The sequence below is a fragment of the Ambystoma mexicanum genome, chromosome 6p (genome assembly GCF_040938575.1).
Source record: "Ambystoma mexicanum isolate Mex_15411 chromosome 6p, UKY_AmexF1_1, whole genome shotgun sequence".
Classification (NCBI taxonomy): domain Eukaryota; kingdom Metazoa; phylum Chordata; class Amphibia; order Caudata; family Ambystomatidae; genus Ambystoma; species Ambystoma mexicanum.
The window spans coordinates 459272245-459295063 of NC_090935.1; the positions used below are offsets into that span (position 1 = coordinate 459272245).

The window sequence follows — 22819 nt, forward strand, 5'->3', positions numbered from 1 at the left end:
TGTAGATATATTTTTTAAATTTTGATTTTACTTTAGGTGATTCGCAGCTTAGAAATTACTTACTAAAGATACAGAGAATCCCCGCAAATAGCTTCATAGTTCAAATTGCATCGGGATATGCATAGAAACACCTTTTTCACATGAATTGACATCTTTCAAAGGTTGGGAGGGTTAGTAAAGCTTTTGGGATGGTACATTTTAACTTAAAAACTGTTTCTTAAAGAATTCTCAAGTTCTCGTGGTATGATAGGCTGCCATAATCGTGACAGTGTTCACAAAGGATCCTTCATAAATCAACTATTAAATAAATGAATATTTGGTTGCTTAAAAGGGTGTCGAGTGAATCATTTATAGCAAAGAACAAAAAATAGTTTATTTGGAGTTTTAACAAACTATTGCATGTGTTCAAAATAAATAGGTATAATGGTATTTTTTCGGATTGCCATCTGTCAGTGTGTGAAAGCCCTATGTTTTTTGATTTTCATTAATGTAAAATGGTTAGGTAATTTGATTTTTGAAAGGGAGGTCCATTAATCAGACAATTTTTCTTAAACGCCCCATGCCAAAATTACAGTGCACACATGTTATTTTGCTGTAAACTGTTTCCTGAAATCTGCAGCACCAGATTTGTCGTGGCACAGAGCACGTTCAAAGGTGAAATGTGCATTCCTGGCAGCTGCAGGAACAGACAGTTCATTGAGGCTGAGTTGGCTTTTTAATCTTCTGCACCTCTAACTAAAAGCCATGGCTGGTTGTTACATGGTGCTTGGCAAGAACACACATGTATGCAGCCACTGCAATTTGATACCACACTAGTGTCTGCACTGCGAGTTGGCCCAGCTATGACAAGCATGATTTATATTGGTGTCTGCTCTGACTGTCTCCACACTGCAAATTAGAACAATAGTCATGTTACTGGGGATAAGGGAGAGATAAGAAAGAATTGGGAACTGTGAGAGAGAGGAACGAGGAGGAAAATAGCTGGTGGGGACAGGGGATGTAAGGGGTCTGGTAGAGAGTGAGGGCTGAGAGAGGGGAGAGGCTTGGGCCCACGGCGGCAGAAAGACAGATAATAGGCCCACAGGGTGAAGAGGGAGAGAGAGAGAAAGAGGGAGAGAGATAGAAAAAGAGAGAAAGAGAACGAGAAAGTGAGAAAGAAAGCGAAAGAGGAAGAACGAGAGAGAAACAGAGAGAGAAAGAGGAGGAAGAGAGAGAACAAGCAAAAAAGAGAGAGGAAGAGTGAGGGCGAGAGAGAGGGATAGAGAAAGAGTAAAAGGGAGAGGAACAGTGAGGGCGAGAGAGAGGGATAGAGAAAGAGTAGGAGTGAGAAAAAAGAAAGAAAGAAAGAAAGAAAGAAAGAAAGAAAGAAAGAAAGAAAGAAAGAAAGAAAGAAAGAAAGAAAGAAAGAAAGAAAGAAAGAAAGAAAGAAAGAAAGAAAGAAAGAGAGAAGAAAAAGAAAGAGATGGGAGACAGGGAGCAGGGAGACAGAGTGAAAGGGACAGAGAGGGAAAAAGAGGGAAAGAGAGAGAGGGAGAAGAGTACCTGCTAAGGGGCCCTGCAGCTTCTCTGCCCCCACACGTGGGTCCAGCACACCACTGAAATCAAAAAGAGACCCCATATCCTCTCTCAACATGCTTATAAGGATGTTGCACCCCCTCCAGAACCTGCCCACAGGGTCAAAGGAGGAAGAGGGCAGGAATCATAGGGTGTAGGGCAGGTATAGGTGCTCTCTCCACAGCTGTCCCTTGCCCCCTTCAGATTCCCCACATCCACTCCCATGATGAACAAAGCTGTTCCCAGGGTATAAGTGACAGGAAAAGGGGGGGTAATTCAAAGGGTTTAGGGTGACATGTGCAGGGACTGGTGCCCCATTGACAGTTGTCGCTTCCCCTCTCCAGAGACCACCCGCATACACTTCCATGATGCAGGGACAGGTACCGCTCCACAGCTGTCTCTTTCCCCCTCCAGAGCCTTCTGAGCTGTTCCCCAGGGCTCAAGGAAACTTAATACTGGAAGGGGGAAGGGACATTACAAGGTGTTGATCAAGTTTGCAAACACAGGACTAGAGACGGGTGAAAATTGTTCCCAGGGAGGAGATAGAAGGGTCAGCCCCCCAGACTAAAGAGTACATAGGCTGTACATTTTGCAGCTGTTGCCTTGACTCGGAACAAGTTTACTTTTCAGAAGGGGTTGGCCAGGCATTGGATTCCCTGTGCCTGGGCAGGAGCAGGGCGTATACAGTGCAGTCACTTGCAAGATGAGAAATTCATTTGGGAAAATGAAAAGTCACGCAATACATTGAAAAATCAGAAACCCCACAGGAAACAACAAGTGACATACATGTGAAACACAGGCAAAGGCTGTCTGGGGTCCACACATGGAGACTGCCATTTCCACAGGAGCGTGAAGCACATGCGTTCGTAAGTGTGATCGCAAGTGTGGAGTTGAAACAGGTGGACATTTTGCAGGCAGGTAGGGTGAGCATCTGTGAAACAATCATAAACTGTATTTTTCTTTCTTCAAATCCAGTCAAAAACAGTGTTTGCTGGTTTATCTGTGCCTTTTCCGCATGTACAACCTCAGAAGTAAAATTATAGAAGGAACAGAATAAAAACCAATTACTCTGGAGGACAGTAACAACCCTACATCTGGTGTGGCTGCTAGCTTAAATTCATTAAGGGAAACAAGGTCGATAATTATGATTTCTTTCATTAAAAAGTAAGGTGAGCCATTAGCAGATAATCTGTCAATTACGCTTTCCTCAGATTTAGAGAAACCTCTTTTGATGCAAGCCTAAGCCGCAGATTGCTTTCATGATGGGGAAGGTTTTTTTAATGCACTGTATCAACTAAAATGGCACATTTCGCCCCAGAGAAATCCCTCCCTAGGGATTCAGTGGAGGGGAGAGGTTTAACTGGATCTTCATTACTCAACTCCCCCATCTTATTCTTTGAACAACTTTCACATCCTTCCTCTCCATCTCCCAGAGATGCATTACCTCATGCACTTTAATTTCTGCTCTTCCGTCACAGTACCACTCAGTGTTGATAATTTAGGGTAAGTATCAATAGCAGTTTTATATTTGGCTTTAAACTCATTAGTTCATCTTTACAACAACATTTTTGAGATTTAAAAAATAATAAAGACATGTTAGAGTTTATCAAAAATAATGTGTTGGTCAGGGCCCCAATGGCTGTCCTTTGGGATAGCAATGAGCACTGGATTGGATTCCTCAATACAAATGTGACCAGTCAGACTTTGGTGGTAGTGACCAAGTAACAGTTTAAAATCTGGTTTGGGAAACTCTCTGGTATTAATTGATATCTTGGAACAATCCCCAGTGGATCATCCTATTAAGGTGTGCCCTGAAACAAGGAAACATAGATCTACAAGATGATCTAAAACAGAGACATCTTAATTCATTCTCAAGTGAATCAACCCAAAAATAAGAGGAACTTTGTGGTTAATAAAAATAAAGGTTAAAGGACATTTCTTTGAAGGTTGTCTCCTCCTTCAATGGAACCAGTAGGTGGAGAAATCCTTGCATGGGATCTGCTAGCACCAGTTTTAAACTGGGATTACGTGGATAAAATCCCAGACGCAGAGTGTCACTGTAACATCAACCATGTGAAAAGGAAGAACATCCAAGGAGACATCCTTCTCTTCCTTACAAAGTCCAAAAATCCAAATTTGGATGAGGTCAGGCATCTGGCTCCTCCTCTGACTTAAGAGTAATCTTGCAGCTGACGCTTTATTTGTGTTGTCCAAAAGAATGCCTTTTAAGAGTGTTTCTCCTATTACATATGGGAATTATCGAAAAAAGCATGTGTCCCAATTAACACAGACATAGGGAACAATTAACATTGTATACAGAAAAGAAGACAGGGAGTATATACTTCAAATGTACCCTTTAATATTGACTTAAAAACAGAACAATGCATACATCAATAAAAGAGTAGTCCTAATTATAATGAGCAATTGACAGACTCATAAAAACACCTAAAACATAGTTATAATAAGATGCACAAAGACCAAAACCACACCATTAAAGAAGTGAAACAACACATTCACACCTTCCAAACATACAACACACATCTAAACATTTGATAATTGAACACATTAAATATAATACAGCAAAAAAAACACACATAATTCACACACCAAATGATTTGATCTAATAATGAGTTTGAAGATCTGAAGATGGCCTTGCAAAAGTCACACTTAAGAATTCCCCTGCTTTGTGGGCCACAGTTTTGTTTGATCTGTTTTTAAATCTGATTGGGTCAGGTGTACTTCCACTCTCCCAGAAGAAACGTTGATCACTTCAATATTCAAAAAGTGTAATAGATTACTTTTTAGAAATTTTAGACCTATTGAACTGCTAGACATACCTGCCTCGATCATTCTTGGATTCTATCAGAACTGGTCTATGAAGAACCAGAGACTTGAAAGAATGCAATCTGGTTTTAAGAAGCTGATTGGTACTTCACTAAGTGTGATGGTATTGAAAATCTAATGGGGGAGGGTTTGAGCAAAAAATAGACTCACATATGCAGCATTTATAGACTTCATTGCCTCGTTTGATATGGTGAATACAGGTAGACTCTGGGACAACATGTATAATTGGTGTCTGCCTAATGACATGTTGGGTCCCCTTATAGATTTTCATACTGGTACATCCTTGCAAGTCCGCTTGAATAATGATGGGTTAATATCAGAGGAAATCAAGTCTTTTATGGGCCTGTGCAAAGACTGAGTTCTGGTACCGGCTTTATTTAATTATAGATTTCTCCTTGAGAAGAAACTAAAGCCCTTGGAATATACTAAAGAGACGCCAGGGGAAGGGAATCATTCACCCTGGCCTTTCTATGAACTGTACCGACCAATACCAGGAGAAGGGGGTCATTCTCCTGGTCCAGTATGTTGAGCTCTGCAAAGATTGTGTGGAACCAGCAAGCCAGGGGAGGGGAGTCATTCCTCCTGGTACCGTTTGTGCAAGAGAACATTTCTTTGAACACTACCTGAATATCATAAGAACAGAGTCATTCTCCTGAAGAAGGACATTTCTCTCTGAATATTCTTTAGTTGTAGAGTAAGGGATAGAAGTAGGATGGGCCACATGACAGTGGAGTTTGATTTTGATGTACATTCTGACAGATCCTTTAGTATTAGTTTGAGGCAGGGAAACCCCTCTTTAAAGATAAGGATAGTGAGTTTTGTTTCCATAATACATGTTTATAGCCTCCACCATGCAAACTTTGTGTCAGCTTCCTTCTCTGACACCCTTACAGTTCCTACCCAAATCTTTGATGGTCTTCTTAGTGGTCTCTCCCCACTTGGTTCTCAGTGCCAGGTTCCAGGAATTCCCACACCAATCTTCTCTGTTATTTTCCAGTTCTATTGCCCTTTGCCCTGAGTTCAGACCCTTTCCTACCTTTCTCATTTCTGGACTAGAGCCTTTTGGAAGGCCATGTAAGTGGGCTCATGAGGGGAAGGCCCACCAACAAGGATTGTAGCCACAGGGAAATAGAAGGTTGCTCTACCAGGGCTTGGTTCTCACTAAGCCTCTCACCAGATCTATCTCTCTCAATGTCTTTGCTATGTTACCCCTGGCTCCTGCCACTCTTTCCAACTTAGGGTCTTCCTTCCAGTCTTGTTCGTAAAAGACAATGCATTAGGCCATCCAGTCTCCCACCTTTCATTCCAAGCTTTGCCTCAAGCTCTTCCTCTGCCACTGCTTGGTGAATCACTTGGTGTTTTAGAGTCCACCACATTCTCTATCTCACTCCTAATCTTCCACCTCTTCTCCAATGTAAAGTCTGCCTACTTCTTGTACAAATATTCCACTCCTTTCCACACTTCTCTCTATCAGCTTCTCTTTCACCCCTTAATGTTCCTCTACCTCTCCTCTTCACTTCTTTCTAACATCCACTCCCTTTCTTTCTTGATGTTTCTCCCATACTCCAACTCTTTCAACTCCTGCACCAATCCGTATCTCTTTCCTCTATCTTTTTCTCTTTTGTTTTCCACCTCATGGCCTGGTCATTCTTCCCAGCCCTTTGTGCCTTACTCCTTTTGGGCCAGAGGGTGTAATGCTCACCTGGTATCCACGGGGATGTCACTCAGCCTGTTCTGGCCTCTTACAACCTCGAACCCTTACCTGGAGTCTACTCGACTGGAGACTGGGCCTGAAACACAGGATTGGTAGAGTTTAACTCCCTATTGTCTCTGTGTGCTTGAACCCCTTCTTCCCTGGGGTCCAACCCTTCCCTTTGATCCACAGCTCACCTTGTTTTCTTGGAAAGTGTGCTCTCCGTCCTGCTTTCAGCACAGGGGCGCGTTGATTGATGCAGACTTGTTGCTGCCTAGTTACTTCACTGGCAAGAGTCCGACAGGTAAGTTTAATGAGTCTTTTGAACAGTTCTCTAACTTCGTTCCTTTCCTTCCTTAGATGATGGCCGGCGTCCGGGGATGGTGATGTGCTGCTGAGACGTGTAGCGCTGAAGGTGAGTGAGAGCGCGATGCGCGATGCGACCCTTTCATATTTGTATTGAACTGAGTTCTTTTTCTGTGTCTTTTAGGTGCCGTGACGTTTTCAGCGTGGATGCCGGTTATGAAGAAGAAATGAGGTGAGTAAGCGCGGTATGCGGTGCCTCTAGATGTTTCCACGCTTACCTGGAGTGTCTTTTTCCTGTTGCAGATGGATGAGAAGTTCCCGAGACAGAGTTCCCCCAGAGCGGCTGGGATTCAAGTAAGCGTTTGAAGGTCGAACAGTCTTTAAAAATAAGCGAAGATTTGCTGAATGCTTACTAATGACTTTTTTCTGTTCTTTTTCCCTTTTCCTTAGGAAGCGGCGTGCCGGGATGGGAATGACACCGCCGAAGATGCCCGCAGAACAGAAGAAGCGATGAATGATGAGCAGAAGCACCGCAAGGTAAGGCTGTTCCTAATGGTGTTCTTGTTCTTGCAGGAACTGAGCACAGAAGAAAGATGCAGGCCTACTGGAGACGGATCCGAACACGGTGAGTGTCATGCTGCAGGTGCAGAAAACAAAAAGCATGTTTCTCAGCCTGGGCGTGGTTTAAATAGTCTCTGGGTATCCCAGGTGTCTCTGGGCTGAATCACACCCAAAGGACTAGACTGCACCTGCAGTTCTGGGAACCGAAATATGCGGGGGCATCCATCTTGTCCCCATCAAAGCACTACAAGTCCAATCCCCAATGTTATCCTATGGGAGTGAGTGAGTCTGGTGCCACAAGCGCCAAGTCTGACTCCAAGTGGGTCTTTGGAGGGGTGGAGAGGCCCTTGAGGGCCATGTAGGTGACCGTGACCTGGCTCCAGCCTGACATCTTGGAGGGCTGGGGACATGAGGGGCAGGAATCATGACAGAGGGTTTTCAGCCCTCTGGGCCTTTCTCTTCCCATCCCTATGTGTCTTTTTCCTCCCAGGAGCCTGTGTCCTTCTCCTCCCTGACTTCAGTATTTTCCCCTCCTGGAATATGAGTCTTTCACTTCCTCTCCCGGTTAGCCATTCTCTTCCCCACCTTCAGGGTCTTTTTTCCCACCAAGGCCTCTGGATCTCTCTACTCCCAGTCACTATTTTCCCAATATGCTGGCCTTTCCCTTGCCTGGTTCTTCCTGATTTCCTTAAGTGGGTTAGGTTAAAGGGTGATGTTAAGGTTAATGGTAACAATGAGAGGAGGCCCTGCTTGCTGCACATATGATGATTGGAGTAGCCATGGGATCCTCCCATTGTCACATTTGGGCCCAGACTCCCTTGCTTCAGATATAAGCCAGTCCCCTTCTTAGCACAACCATCCACCAGCAATGTCAAACTTTGTCACAGTACCTTTATCCGTCAAAAACAACTGAACATAATAGAAATACAATTGTTTTATGAAGCATTATTGGCAGTACCCAACCGAACGTGCATGGAATCAAAAGAATTTAATTTACTTTTAAAAGAAATGAATACTATAATAGTACAATACAATAAAAAGCATAAACAGGAGTATACTAATGATCTAAATAGTAGGTACATTTTTAATTTGTCCAGGACTGTTCAAAGCACCGACAGACTGGCACTGACATTGAAATTTGAGAAGAAGGAGGTCACATATTTACTTCTTTTTTAAATAAACATGATGTTCTATTTAAAAAAACAAAGACAGATTTACCTCAGTGAATCAATTGGAGTATTTCATTAAGAGAAACAAGAAAATTGCCTTATATTCAGTGACCTTCAGTGACTATTTTATACCCCAATAGATATCTCAAGCCTTGTGAATTCTGATGATAAATGTTGCATGATTCTGAACAAATGTTCTCTAGGTACTAACCAAGTCTATTTAGGTTCTAGCAGCGGACATTCATTTTTATTACTAGAGCATGTAGGACTTTTAATCACCACAGTAATTAAAGACCATACAAGATGACTCGGATAAGTTAAAGTGTATTCAGTGGAACTCAAGGAAAACAAATCAGGAGGTTCAAACGTGATACCATGCGCTATACATTTGACCAAGTATTAAAATGGATTGAAGAACTGCCAAAAAATCATGACGCCAAACACACGTCACAACGTTGTTTAGCAGTTTGAGTAAAATGTGAATCGTCTACTCCAGCATGTATGAATTCAGAAAGTGGATTAGAAGCAGCCGGGGTCAGCCCCATTAGGAACAAACGTTCCAGTAAAACTATCCAATAGTCTAGGTACAGCAAAGTGTCTCAGCAGTCTCCCTCTCAATGTCCCTGGTTGCTAGTCTTTCTTTGTTGCAGTGGAGTGTGTGAGACTTCCTCTGTACTCAACAGCTGGTGCTCCTTTCATAAACGTGCAGGAGTATGATGCACTGATCGAAGTGCACCAATGTGCCTCAGCGGTTTCCTAGGGTTTTTGATGGATGAGAGGTAATTCTTACTCCAATGAATAGACCCTCTGATCCACAATTGTGAGTGCCAACTTTATAATATTTCTGCACCGCTGCTTCCTATAGGTGGATATAGGCAATGGCAAGTGTAGGGAGTTCCAATTTACAGAATACAATAATCTGCAATAATCGTATTATGCAGTGAGCTATTTTTGACTTATACCCCCTAATAATACACATCCACTGCTTCATTACCTTGTTGGAAGAGCCACTATGGGGCAAGATTGACCACCTTAAAGACCTTACTCGTTCACTCTCTCTCTTCTCTCTCTCGCTGTCCTCCATTCTAAACTCACTGCAGAGTGGGAACAATTCTGGGCTGGATGCAGCCCTATTTCAATCATGTCTGAGTTCAGAGCATGAAATACAGAAGGATTCTTTGTTTTGCATAGATTTATTTATAAAGGCTGGTAGGATTTATGGACAGCAGGTTGAGGACTTGCTACCTTTGCAAGACTCACAGCCTTGTAGGAGTTCTACTGTGACCAAAAAAGAAATTCAACTTTTTGACTCACTCTCTAAATTTATGACATGGACCCCACCTTCCTTGGAGATGCTCGATGTGGTCCTTCTGTCCCTTGTGAAGCTGTATGAGGTGATTTTAGAAGAGCAGAGAGGAAAGTCAGCACAGATGGGTGAGGTGCTCACCATTGGTGCAAACATGAATCCATGTTAAACGTGCCTGTTACTCAAGGTAAAGAGGTTGTTATTGACTCTGTCATGGAGCCTGTATTTAAGGCTTAAAAAGCAGAGCCGGTTCAGATGCAATACTAAGTCATCACTTAGTTGTGGTGGAAGTTATCTCTGAAAAATCATACCTTCAGTCATTATAGAATGATTACCTTCTTAGATTTAAACCTGTGATTGGAAGGGTCCCAAGACTCAAAAGACATCAGTGTCGTAAGCCTAAAGAATGACACCGAAAGTGGCTGAGAACACACAGCACCACATGTGAGGAGATGATTCTGAGTGAGGTGGTAAATCATACTTTAGTAATTAGTGACCGTGAGGTTTATGACCTTACTTCCAATGTTGCCCTATCTACCCAGTTGGACAATGGGCCTAAGAAGCACACCATAACAGCAGACATTAGAAATGTGATTGAAAATCAAAGAGCTCTGACTTCAGTGAAAAACATCTGTTTAAAATTGAATACAAAGGAACGGTCTAATGATCCAGAAGGTTTGATTAAAAATGACTTGGGCCAAGCTTCATTTGCTTTAAGAGGTAGTTTGCCTTCTCTACACACATCATTGTGTGAAACACACAATGGTTCATACGACTGAACTGAATTTTGGATATGTTCTACAATTATCCACTTCATATATGGTGCCGTGAAAAACTTGTGTACAGGTGCGTTATAAATGCAACATCCTATAATATCTTATCATGTCCACTCTTCCCATTCGTCAAAAGCAGCCTATACAGGTGTCTATCAATTGGGGTGGTGACTCTCTAGGTTTATTTGAGATGAATGCCTAAGTGAATAAAAATTGGAAGACTGGTGATCCCTTGGTTATATGTTTGGAGTCCATTTTTGTTGATCCCACCAGTCATACTTTAAATCACAGCTGTGTAATGCAAGTACTTTTTTGAAGTTCCTGCATTAATGGTCATATTATCTTCTGATATTCTTCGGGTCAAATATTTTGACAAAAATAAAGTGTATTGTGTGTGATGATTCACTTACTCTTGTCACTTCTCCCCAGAGGGGGGGCCGTTTCCATGAGGCTACAGTGGTGAGGCCGCTACTCAGTATCCTTATGGGGAGGGACTCCCCTCCTGGGGAGGACGACCATCTGGGTAAAAGTTGGTACAACACCCCAAACCTAACCCTCTCAAGCCTCTTACAAACCTTCCACCAACCTCCTATTTTTAGCACTTCGATTTTTTATCGTATCATTTACCAGTTATTTCTACTGCAACAAAGAAGATTGCTAAAGATTGAAGATTGCTAACAATACGAATAGTATGACTAACTCACGTACTGGCACAAAAAAGAACACCCAACACACGAAGATTACCCGCAATGCCAGTACTGAGATGAGGTGGCCACCTGGTACCATGAAGAGTGGCACAGAGATGATACAGGAACGGTATAAACATATGCGGGGAGTCGCCCTGAGAAATAAATAAACACTGACAAAGGACTTCAAGAAAGGGAGCCACATAGCAGTCTGGGAAGTTCAAAGGAGATGAAGAGGATGCAGCGGAAAAGCCAGGAGCAGTCTGCTACGGAGATGTTTCATTTTTTATATTTATTCATTGTTCTCAATCTCTTAGTTCAGTATTCAATGTGCATTAGCTTTCTCTCCATTCACAGTTCACACACTTTGTGTGTTTTTCTTTCATTCCTTGGTTGAAGACTTTTGATAATGTTCCTTCTAAGGCACGCAAACTCTTCAGCAACACATTAATTGGTACAAAAGGAAGGATTGTAATGTTCTGAGACTTTTAAAAAATGTGCTTGTTCCTTTAAGGCACGTCACCACTCGGCTAAATTGTACCAGTCTCTGCTCTCATTCAACAATAGCAGTTGAATTTACAAGGCTCACAGTTATAGTAATACCAGGTTTCTCGATCTGGGAAGACACTCTTGTGCTCTTGCAGCACCACAGGAGAACATGCAATCCCTTTGATGGAATGAAGGACAACCCCTCATCTGGTCTCTTTCCTTCACCTAGCCTCTGAGCCACGGAGCTCCTGCTCCCACTTCACACTCATCGGCACCCTCAGCTGCTTCAGTCATCCCTGTGCTTCTCCGGGTGCAGAATGGTGCACTATGGCTTCCATCAGCGCCTCGCTTCTCACTCTTCACCTTCCTGCCCACCCCACTTTTATACACCTGGTTTGTGTTAAAGGGTTAGGCTGATTATTAAGACATGCCTGGTCTTGGCAACGGTACTCTTCTGAGGCCCTCTTCCTCATCTCAGTACCAAAGCCGTGTAGCTGCATGTTGGTGTGCACAATAGCTCCTAGTCATCTCTTCCTCGCCCCAGTACTGTCAAATGTCATGTCTGGAAAAATGTGGGGTTCTGGCTTATAATATCCCATAAAGGTTGGGGGAGGGTTAGGTTTGTCATCAATAGAAGAATGGGGGTACCATGTCTCACCAAAGGGTTCCCCACTCCCAATCCTCAAGGACCCTCCACCCAGGTGATCCTCCCTCATTTTTCTACCCCCATGGTCAGGATCCAAGAGCGATGGCCTTTCCCTGGGCCACCTGTGCAGAGGTTCCAAGGGGAGTAGGAGTGAGAATACCCTTAGGTTTCCCACAATACATAACTATCAGCACTGATTCCGAAATGCATAATGCGTTTCATGATTATGTATGCTTCCTCTAGTAAAGTTTTATCCATCAAAGGGTCAAGGTTTGATATCCCATTTGTTCAATGAAATGTAAACATACTCTCAAAGTATGTAAAACCAACATGAAATGTAAAGGGCAATGGAAGCAGAAAGACATTTAAAATCAATATGGAGAACTCATTTTAGTGTAACCAAACTGACAGAATGGTTTGAGATTTACTACATGAATGAAGAGAGTCTTTAATATTGATATCAATTAAATGTTCATCTCAAATAAATGATTAGTATTCATTTATTTGTTTAGTTCACAAAGAACTTTACAAACTTACAAATTATATATTGATATAGGCACATTATAAACACATTATAAAACACATTATAAAACATATGTAAAAGTACACTTGTTCCATCTATAGCCTGTAGGTCCAACTGATTTCCAGTTGCAAATTACAGACTCAATTTTACTATTACAAAGTCTCAAAGGCCTCCTAGGTGTAAAACTCTTCAGACCACTGTCAAGGGCTGGCCATCGCCTAACAGATGCCGGCACTATCCCTATATGGCCTTGGGTACTGAACCCAACACAATAGTCAGTTATATGTTACATGGTATTTTAGGACTAGAATTCAAATAAAAGTTTAAATCGTAATCACTTGTCCCTGGCTAACACATAGTTTTCTCGATACATGGTACATACAGTTTATATGCTTTAAAACCTGTTATAAAACCAATCCATTTAAGCATAGTATAATTAATGGCACTTCAGACATGCCAATGACCATTGTAAAATCTACAAAAATTCCTTGGACCTCAAATGCCCTTAGGTAAATGCTTTTTAATACTTACTATTGTATTCCACCCGCACACACGCGCTGTGAATATTTAAAGCGGCGCAAAATTCAAACTAGCAAATTTGAAACTGTGAATTACTTGTGATTTGCATTTTGTATTGTAAGAATGACTGTGTGCTCGCTTTGGCTCAGCACGCTAGATTTGATGATAATCTGAGTGTGCGAGTGATGGTACATTCAACTTGAGAGCACAACAGCAGTGGTTGCATTTCTGGGACACCAGCCATGTTTGACTCTATATCAAGGACTTCCAGTCCCAGAATGCACAGCTTATACAAAACGAAATGTCAGGTGCTTCAGCGTCACCATTATTGCCAGGGACACCATCCATATGTTCCCATCAACCACCTCAGGTACGGGTTGTGAAATACTTCATCTTAAACACACCCCCCACAGGCAATTGCTGCACCAATATCATAGTACTTTATAGACATCCCTCTCTCAATCCTTAGTTTAATGAAGATATTGCCTAGCAATTAAACACCTTGAAAGGCACCAATACCACAACATTGGTACTAGGAGATTTTAATAAATGGTTTGGGAACACAAGAGATAAGGATGCAATATACCTAGAGAAAATATTAAACAACATTGACTTTAGGGTTATAAACTCAGACCCCACCATGGAAAATGGTAATCAACTGGATTGCCAATAACCTAGAGAACAATGGTTTTGTAACCAAACATTGCATCTGGTCGGACCATTCCACAGTGACTTTTTCATTGACTTTGAAAATCCCAATGAGGAACTTAAAGGGAAATGAGCCAAACAAAATCAGTAACAGGAACTACAAAAAAATAGAGGCGGTACACCTTGAGCAATGTGTAGAGAAAACACTGAAGGATTCTAAAGAGGAAGACTTGTGTGATGAACTGGTCGCAAATTTCCTACTACGTGCCAAAGAAATGGTGGAACAAAAAGCACCTCTAAAAACTAAGTCAATAAGACCTAACAATAACCATCAGAAATGGTTCAACCACACCCTAGTTGCACTGAAAAAAGAAAAACGGAGAAGAGAGGACAGATGGCAAAAAAAATCCATCTGAGGAAAACAAAGAAAGATGGAAAGAAAGTGAGAAAACCTCCAGAAAATGCATATTTATCACAAAAAAACTACTTTAACGAACAAATAAAGGCAGCAGAAAACTCGACTAGTAGACTGTTTGAAATTGTTAAAACAATCAAAAAGCCCAAAGCCCTAGTTCCACCTTTCTCATCTTCTCAGGAAGACTGTGACAAAGTTCAATTAAACTTCACAGAAAAATTCAAAAAGACAGGGACTTGCCAACTTCAAAAAAGTCACCACAGAAGAAATGTTAAGAATCTTAAACTCGATGAAACCTATCACATGCGCTGAAAACATCATTCCCCATATACTCATTCTGGAAAATGCAAACATCTTTGCCTCCCTACTCACCAAGATGGTGAATACCTCCTTTTGTGATGGCCGTGTCCTGCATAACATCAAAACGGTTACCATTTCACCCTTGCTAAAGAAACCGGAGTTAGATCAAAGGGACCCAAGAAATTTAAGACTGACCACAAACTGCAATTTCCTTCTCAAGGTGTTAGATAAAATTGCCACCTCCCAATTGCAGACATACGTAGAAGCTAATGAGTTCCTACACAACCAGCAATCCGGATTTCGTGCAGTCCATAGCACTGAAACAGCAATGCTGGACCTACAGTCTCATATGTTCAGTATAGTGGACAAGGGGAGCACTGGGCTACTTATACTCCTCGATCTCAGAGCAGAGTTTGATCTCTTGGATCACAATCCGCTCAAACTCGCACTTGAGAATGGCTCAAACTGCTTCACAGAAGCAATCAGTTGGCTAACATAATTTCTCTCAGACAGAAAATCGAAGGTCCACTGGGGGATAACTTCTCCTTTGAAGAGATCATCAGCTTTGGAGTACCACAAGGGGCAAGCCTATCACCACTATTTTTCAATTTATACATAAGGTTCCTATGTGAGGTCCTGGATAACATCGGAGCATTTTTCACAAACTACGCTGACGACACCCAGCTGGTGGAAACTACACCCAGGACAGTGCCAGTGTGGAGGCACTCTACAAATCAATTGAGATTTGGATGAAAACAAATTCGTTGTGCTTAAATGCCAAGAAGACAGAGCTAATGGTCTTCGGTACAAACCAAGATTGGGCCAAACGTAACCACCAATATGAATCCTTTCTCATTATTCCCAAATAAAGGTGGTCAACCAAGTAAAACACTAGGGATCTATATGGAAGCGTCCTTGAGTGCAGAGACACAGTTCCTGCAACTAAATAAGAACTGTTCCTACTATTTCAGGCTCCTCAGGACAATCCATCCATACCTGAGAGAGGAAAACTGTACAACAATTGCAAGAGTGACCATATTGTCCAGACTGGACTATGGTAATGCACTCATGCTGGGGGATTAATAAGGAGCACATCACCAAGTGCCAAACAATTCAGAACAGTGCAGTTGGGATCATAAAAAGGAAAACTAAAAAGGAACACATCAGTGAAGATAGAATAACCTTGCACTGGTTATCCATGGAGGATAGAATTCAATTTAAGGCCTTGACTGTAACACATAGGTGCCTACATGGGAAAGCCGCAGTCTACCTTGAAAGGAAACTGGTTGCCTACAAGCCGGGCCGCGTGCTTAGATCAGATTCAAAAGGCCAAATAGAGGTAGCAATGTTTAAGAAAGCTAATGGACCGGGCAAAGCCTTCCCCATCAAAGCTGCCACCAAATGGAATAATCTGCCATTACAGATCAGGCTGGGACAGAAATATCCCATCTTCCGTAAAAAAACTTAAAACCCATCTTTTCAGATAATGATCTCCTGAACCAGTCAAATGCCCTGATGATACTATTTGTATGATTTAAATTGTCTTGTGACCTGGCTACGTCTGTATCAGTCCTTCGTCTTCATGTTTGTGAGCTTACAGCGCGATATAAACAAATACATAAAAATAAAATACATAAAACAAAATAGAACACCATAGTTGATACAAGGCAATATGTATACTTTGGGTATCTGGATTCAGGAAGTAATTCCAGAAAGCATCGTCCCTGATTGACTCGTAAGAATGGACCATTCTACCTAGGATTGTCATGTATTCAACTCTCAAGGTTGCACATTCCGTAAAAAGATGTTTAGAAAGCATCGTCCCTGATTGACTCGTAAGAATGGACCATTCTAACTAGGATTGTCATGTATTCAACTCTCAAGGTTGCACATTCCGTAAAAAGATGTCTAGAAGTCTCCATTTTTCCTGTGATTTTACAGATGCAACAGCACCTGTCTTTTAAAGGAATCCCCAAATGGGCTCCAGTAGAGACATAAACTGGCAATTGATTGATACGCAGCCTCAAGCGAAAATACAGTACTGAAGGATTCGGGCACAGCCTCACATATCTCTGTGCTTAAAGATAGTTGTGCGTCACTCCTGAGACATAGGAATAGCTACATAGGCTCGCCAAATGCGTGTAATTGTTGCGCCAATCCCACTGTTTAGCTTTACCTTTAAAAATATGCTATAATGTTTCGTATTTAGTTCCCCTGGAGTAATTAGGGCTACATCCGATACTCCTATATAGCATGGCTACAAGGTTCTCGAAGCTATTATGTCTGCACCCATGGGGAAAGTTACCACTACGTCCCGGTAAGGCGAGGAGTTAGCACTTAGGTTTATAGTGGATTTTCAGATGCAGTAGGCCTCGCCAAATCAGCAGCTCGCCTTTTAGCGAGACTAAGCCCAACTCTAGCCGAATGTATTGTATTGTAGTAGAAGCACTAAGCCTCAATATCCGTTTCCAAAACAGTCCCTCTATAATGTCCAGCCATGCCAGGTCTCTCATAGCCAGGGCCTCAATCCTGTGCAACACCATGGGACAAAATCATTGTTTATACAATATTATGATCCCTCCAATGAGAACCCTGCTGTGTTTCTTGCAAAATTATAAATCAACTGTGTCATACGCAGGGCTTTACTTTCTTGGCTAAAAATATGTACTTATAGTTTTTACTACATCTCATGTCAAGACCCAGATAGGGATATGTCTCGACATATTCGACCTTACCCCAAGTGGTATTGAAGCTAGGGCACTTCACCTTTTTAGCGGACACAACCTGTATTTTTGTCTTCCGCCTATTAATTTTCAGCTCGTTTTCAATTGCATAATTGTTCAGGGTAGTAAACATAGCTTTAGCTCCACAATGGGTATGGTTTAGCATAACTAAATCGTCAGCATAAAGGATGCATTGGATGGATCACCCTCCTCTTTTTGGACAACAACCTGTAACTGGCAACAAGCAGGCTGGCAAGTCGGACATATATAAATTGTACAGCAGCGGTGCAAGTGTGCTTCATTCCCTTGCCATTCTTAACTGGGGCAGTGACAGCCCGTCCTCAGTCAAATTGACCCAGGCCTGGGTATTCTGGTGGAGGCCTTTCAATATATTCACAACCCACAGAGGGCACCCCCATGTTAGCAGCTTTCTCCATAGTTTTACCCGATTAACCCCATCAAAAGCTGCTCTAAAATCAACAAAGGTCACATAATGTGTGCCCACCTGGCTCCTGTGTCCACCATTACCCTAAGTTTGTGTGTCTTACAGCAGCCTGGTCGAAAGCCAGTCTGCATAAATTGCAGAATTTGAGAATCCTCCACCGAGTCCTGTAGGGCCCTCAAGATGAAATTTGAACAAATCTTTCCTGTCACATCCAATAGTGACAGCAGTCTGTAGTTCTCCGGCAACATGCAGTCTCCTTTCTCATATACCGGTAGGAGTACAGACTGCTGCCACCAAACAGGAATATTCTGTGACTTACATACTTTATTGAACAACAGCTTCAATATCCTGGCCCACTGCACCGGGTTCTGTTTTAATACAGCGTTGGCCATGCCATTGGAACCTGGGGCCATAGAATTTTTAACTTTAAGAATAATACTTCTAACTTCGGCTTCGCTAAATTTCAAGGGCTACCATCCAATCATATAATCTGGGGGGGGAGACAAGATGTTATCACTGCCAATGTCCTCCAAATACTTCACTCAAACTGATTCCTGTATGGGGTTCAGTATACGTTTCTTACCATCCCCTTTTGCCATAGCCAACTTCCCCCAGATCTTCTTAGGGCAGTCACTTTGAAGTGCCATGATCATTTTTTGCCAACTCACATCGCGAATGGAAGACCACCATCGTTTAAGCCACCGTAGTATTTTTTCCTTATGCCCCTTTTATAATAGGCAAGAGCCGGGCTGATAGCCCCAATCCACGTGCCATTCAGATCTCGTTCCGCATTACTTGCTTAGCCTCCCGTTTGTTCCATTCAAACATGTAGGGAGGTTTACTACAAACCACCTTCAGTAATATTGTTTTAGCCCAAATGGTCGAGGTAAGGGTCCTCATCCAGGCCTCAATCCTGTCTCCATTATTAGTGCCAATAATTTGCAAGTCTACTTCCTGGAGCTCTGAAATCTTCTTGTCAATCTTTTGTAGGTGATTTGCCGTCAACCACACGGCATTACCTGCACGGTTTACATGGATTCCAGTGCATCCACTCTGCCTTACCCCTTGGAATTGCGCATTAATGGCCAGAGCCAGTATTTTATGATCACTAAACTCAATAGGCACCACCTTTAATTCTTCAACCATCTAAAGGCAGTCGTTATTACCAAATAGATGATCCAGGGTGGCCACACAGTTGTTTCCCTCCCAAGGGTAGCCACCGGGGTTATCACCCACTGTCCTACCATTTAGCATACGCAAATCCCATTGGCCCAAATACGAAACCCAATGGCATTACCAGTCCTTTGTTTCATAACTCTTTTTTGTAGTACTTTGTTATAAGCCGCACATGACTTTTCATCCAAGCACCTGGCATTTAGATAACCACCCAGGATAATCAGACACACACCCATTTCACCCTCGGTTGTCAACAAGATGTCTTCGATATTGGTATGTATCTCATCTGTCCCTTTGGTGCTAGGGGGTACGTACACATTTATAATCAGCATTTTCCACACTTGTGTACTTTCTGCTTGGCATACAAATTGTTAGTCTTGGAACTACAGCACACATCATTCTAGACAGTAGAAATACTGACTGGGACTCCTGGAATTTGCATGAAAATTTGAAATACTAAGCAGAAAAAGGTTGGAGACCATTACACATTTCTTGCATCTAAATTATGGAACAAATACTTTTTTAATATTGATATTCAATTTCAATACTTTTATTTCATCAGTTTGCCTTAGAAGTACACAAGAAAAACAGTTCTCAAACAGTATTGCTGCCAGTATATTCAAACAAAAGGAACAATTAGAGACATTAAAATAACAGCCAAATCTTACAGATGACACTCAGTTATTTTTAAATACTTCTTTGAAACCAGAAGTTAGGCAATGGCAAAATATCTTAACTGCCCATTTAACTAATCTCTACAGGGAGCAAGAAAGTGGAAGAAGTGCAGTTAGCAGCCAACAACAAAGATTAAGATTTAATTACATTCCTTAATGTCAGATAAGAATAGAGCAAATAACGGAAACCTGCATGCAAGTGCAGGTTAACAGCCAGAAGCAAGAATTAAGGGTAAATTGCATTTCAGAATATCGGGACATAAAAGTAAACACAAGTGCAGGTTTATAGCCATCCTTGGAGCAGTCTATGGTCCCGGTTCAGTTGCAATATTAGACTGTGGTAGGGCAATTGTCACCCTCAGCTCTGAGCACGCCAATTGGAAGGTAAGGGCTGGTCTATGATGCTGTAAGAGTAGTTTGGGCAGAAGATAATAAAGTCCTCTAGAGTCTTTTCTGCCCCACAGACACATCATGAGTTTGCTCACACTTTCCATCTAGACATCCATCCTGCCAGCAGCAAGGCATTAAGACTTGCCTTAGATAGGAAGTACTTATGCTGTAGCGTTGTCACAGAGGCCAGGTACCTGGCATTTCCCGTCATGGTGGCAAGATGGAAAATATAGTCTGAGTTGGGGTCGAGCAGCCATTTTTTCCTCCCTGGTTTCAGCAAGGAGCTGGGTAATCATGAGCTTCAGAGTCTGTTTCGATAGCTCATATAACAACTTAGTGTTTTTAAAACAAGCTCCCAGGCCTAGTTTATGCAGAAAGGATCTAAGGTAGACAAGCCAACCAGCTCTCCTCCAGCTTGTAAAAGACAGCAGGTTAGTAACTAAGGTGTTAGTCAGGTTCTCCCCGGTGTCAGACTCTCCCAAAATAGGATCAGTCTGGAGCAAACAAGGTATCAAAGCTGTCTCCTGGTTAGTCATGTAGACTGAAGTGGACTGCGGGACCCACAATAACCTTGTCAGAAATAGATTTTCTGCTTTGTGTAAGCAGTCCAGATTACCATATCCCCAGATTTCACTCCTTCACATATCTGGTGATATTACTTTGCCTCTATATATTGCCAGCATATGGTCAACAGGGTAATGCTTGATAATTCTGGTAAATCAGAAAATGCCACCTGTACTCTGGCTTAATTGTACAGCTGATTTGGCAATGTGTTCATCCCAAGTTAGTCTGTTATAAAATCATAAACCCAGGTAATTAAAAGAAAAAAAAAAGAAAAAAAAAGAAAAATAAAAAAAATGTTCACAAACCCAAAGACGTTGGATGTATTGATATTAATGTAAAGGACACGTGAAAAAAACTATTGATCTACCATCAATCAGGCAACAATTAAAACAAGAGATTGTGTTTTTCATAAAATTGCAGTCAACCCAGGATGTAGCACATACATTTAAGCAAATACGATTCAAAATATGGTACTACATGCAAGACACTTGCCTTTAGTTTGCCAGCAAAGCATTAAACAGAAATTAGAACTGAGCCTCAGAAAGCATATCATAAGTATTGACATTTCAACAAGAATCCTAGTCTTCATCTGGATATTTAAATCATACTTTCCAGAATGTTAAGGAAGTACCAACATTCAATCCCTTAGCGGCTAAGGGGAAGAATGCTCAGCCTTTTTGCATATGAATGCCTAATAGCCCAGCACTTAATTAATGTGTCACTTACACTTGGTAACATCCATAGTGTACGTGACAAGCATTAGAGAACATGTTAAAGAGTGTTTAATTGATGTTTTTCAAATTAAATAGTAAAATAAAGATACATTATTAAAACGAAGACAGCAAGGTTTTTTGGAAGGTATATGTCAATGTATCGACCACATTAACAAGAATGTTAAGCAAGCACCACCAATTAGAATAATTTAGAAACTTGGTAAAAGTCATAGTAAACTTTTAAATTAGTGTATGATGTGGAAATACGTTAAGTGTTGTATCTTTGGTGTGTTCCTGAAATTGCTGAATGGATTCACACTTTTATTGTATTGAATATTGTTTTGATTTATTTATTTTGAACAAATTTACTTAACAATAGATAGGGCCTATTATACCTCATACTTTGTGATCAAGCTGCATGTTGGAATTTTATAGTTATAGGTATAGTTTTTATTTGTATTGAAGAAACAAACAATGTGCGAAGAACATAGTGTTTGGGTCAGATGTAAATAAATATCTAAGACATTTCATCAAAAGGGAGCTGTTCTGTTTAGTCAGATTTAAATAAATAACTGTCGAGCTATTCTGTCCAGCATCACCAGTACCAAGTGCCAGAAGTAGTGCTTTATTAGAGTCATTTCTAAGTAGCCAACAGAGTTCTATTGAGCACCAATATACATTTGGGTAAGGTCCAATTGTAAAGAAATAAAAAAACGCTTCCTATTCCAGAAATAGTGCACAGTTAAACTGAGACAATTCGGATTTGGGTGGTTAATGTAGGTAAGCAGTAAAAATGTAACTTTTTCGGCCCCTTACGTCAAATATTTCATCATCTTGGCTTGAATCATATTGACCTAATTTATAATGCAGCACTCAATAAAAAATGAATAAGTAAATTACTGATAGTTATAATATCCAAATGCGTGTGAAACAGTGCTGTGTTTTAGCTTCTTTATTATTGTTATTGTATATACATTTTGTAACCATGATGATTGAAAATTTTGTTTGTGATGCACTCAAATTGGACAGCAGAAAATGTGAATCCTTTCATATACAAATGATATAGTCCCGTTATCCCAAACACTGTCTGGAATTTGTAAACAGCTACATTGTTTAGAGATTTTTTGTGATAATTATTCCATGGAAGTGAAATGAACAAAAACAGTAACCATGTTGTGCCATAGCTCATGAACTGCTACTTTTATATTCAAAGGCACTAAAATTAAACAGGTAAATTATTTTAATTATCTCAGCGTGAATTTGACTGGTACCGGCTCCTGGGATAAGCTGACAGAATAAAATAGCTATTAGGATAGACAACAATCCAGAGCTGTTGTAGGTTTCTTTAAATAATTTTGGAGGAGTTTAATCAAGGAATGGATCGCCTTCTATGAATACCAGGCACGTTCTATGGCTCTATATGGAGCCAAGGTTTGGTGAACACTGTGTTAAGTAACATTGAAATGAGTTTTGTAAATCTTTGGTTTGCCTATCCAGAAGCAACCCCACAATCGCCTTGTATTGTGAAGTAGGTATTGTGGCTATATAATCTGGAATCTGGATGAGATCCAAATCGTTTTGGTTCATTCGAAACATGAAAGAGGAACTGATTTTCCTTAAGAGAGCTTTTTGGGAAGTCTGTCAACAACATGAAGGGAGAATTTGGAAATGGGCAAAGTTTATGAAATTGTAATTGAAAAAA

General features: G+C 41.2%; 1 protein-coding gene across 1 annotated transcript in view; it reads left to right on the forward strand.

Moving 5' to 3' along the window:
• The window catches only part of ITGA2 (integrin subunit alpha 2), a 659006-nt gene that overhangs the window by 293542 nt on the left and 342645 nt on the right, over positions 1 to 22819 (forward strand). The gene's annotated exons all lie outside the window — the stretch shown is intronic.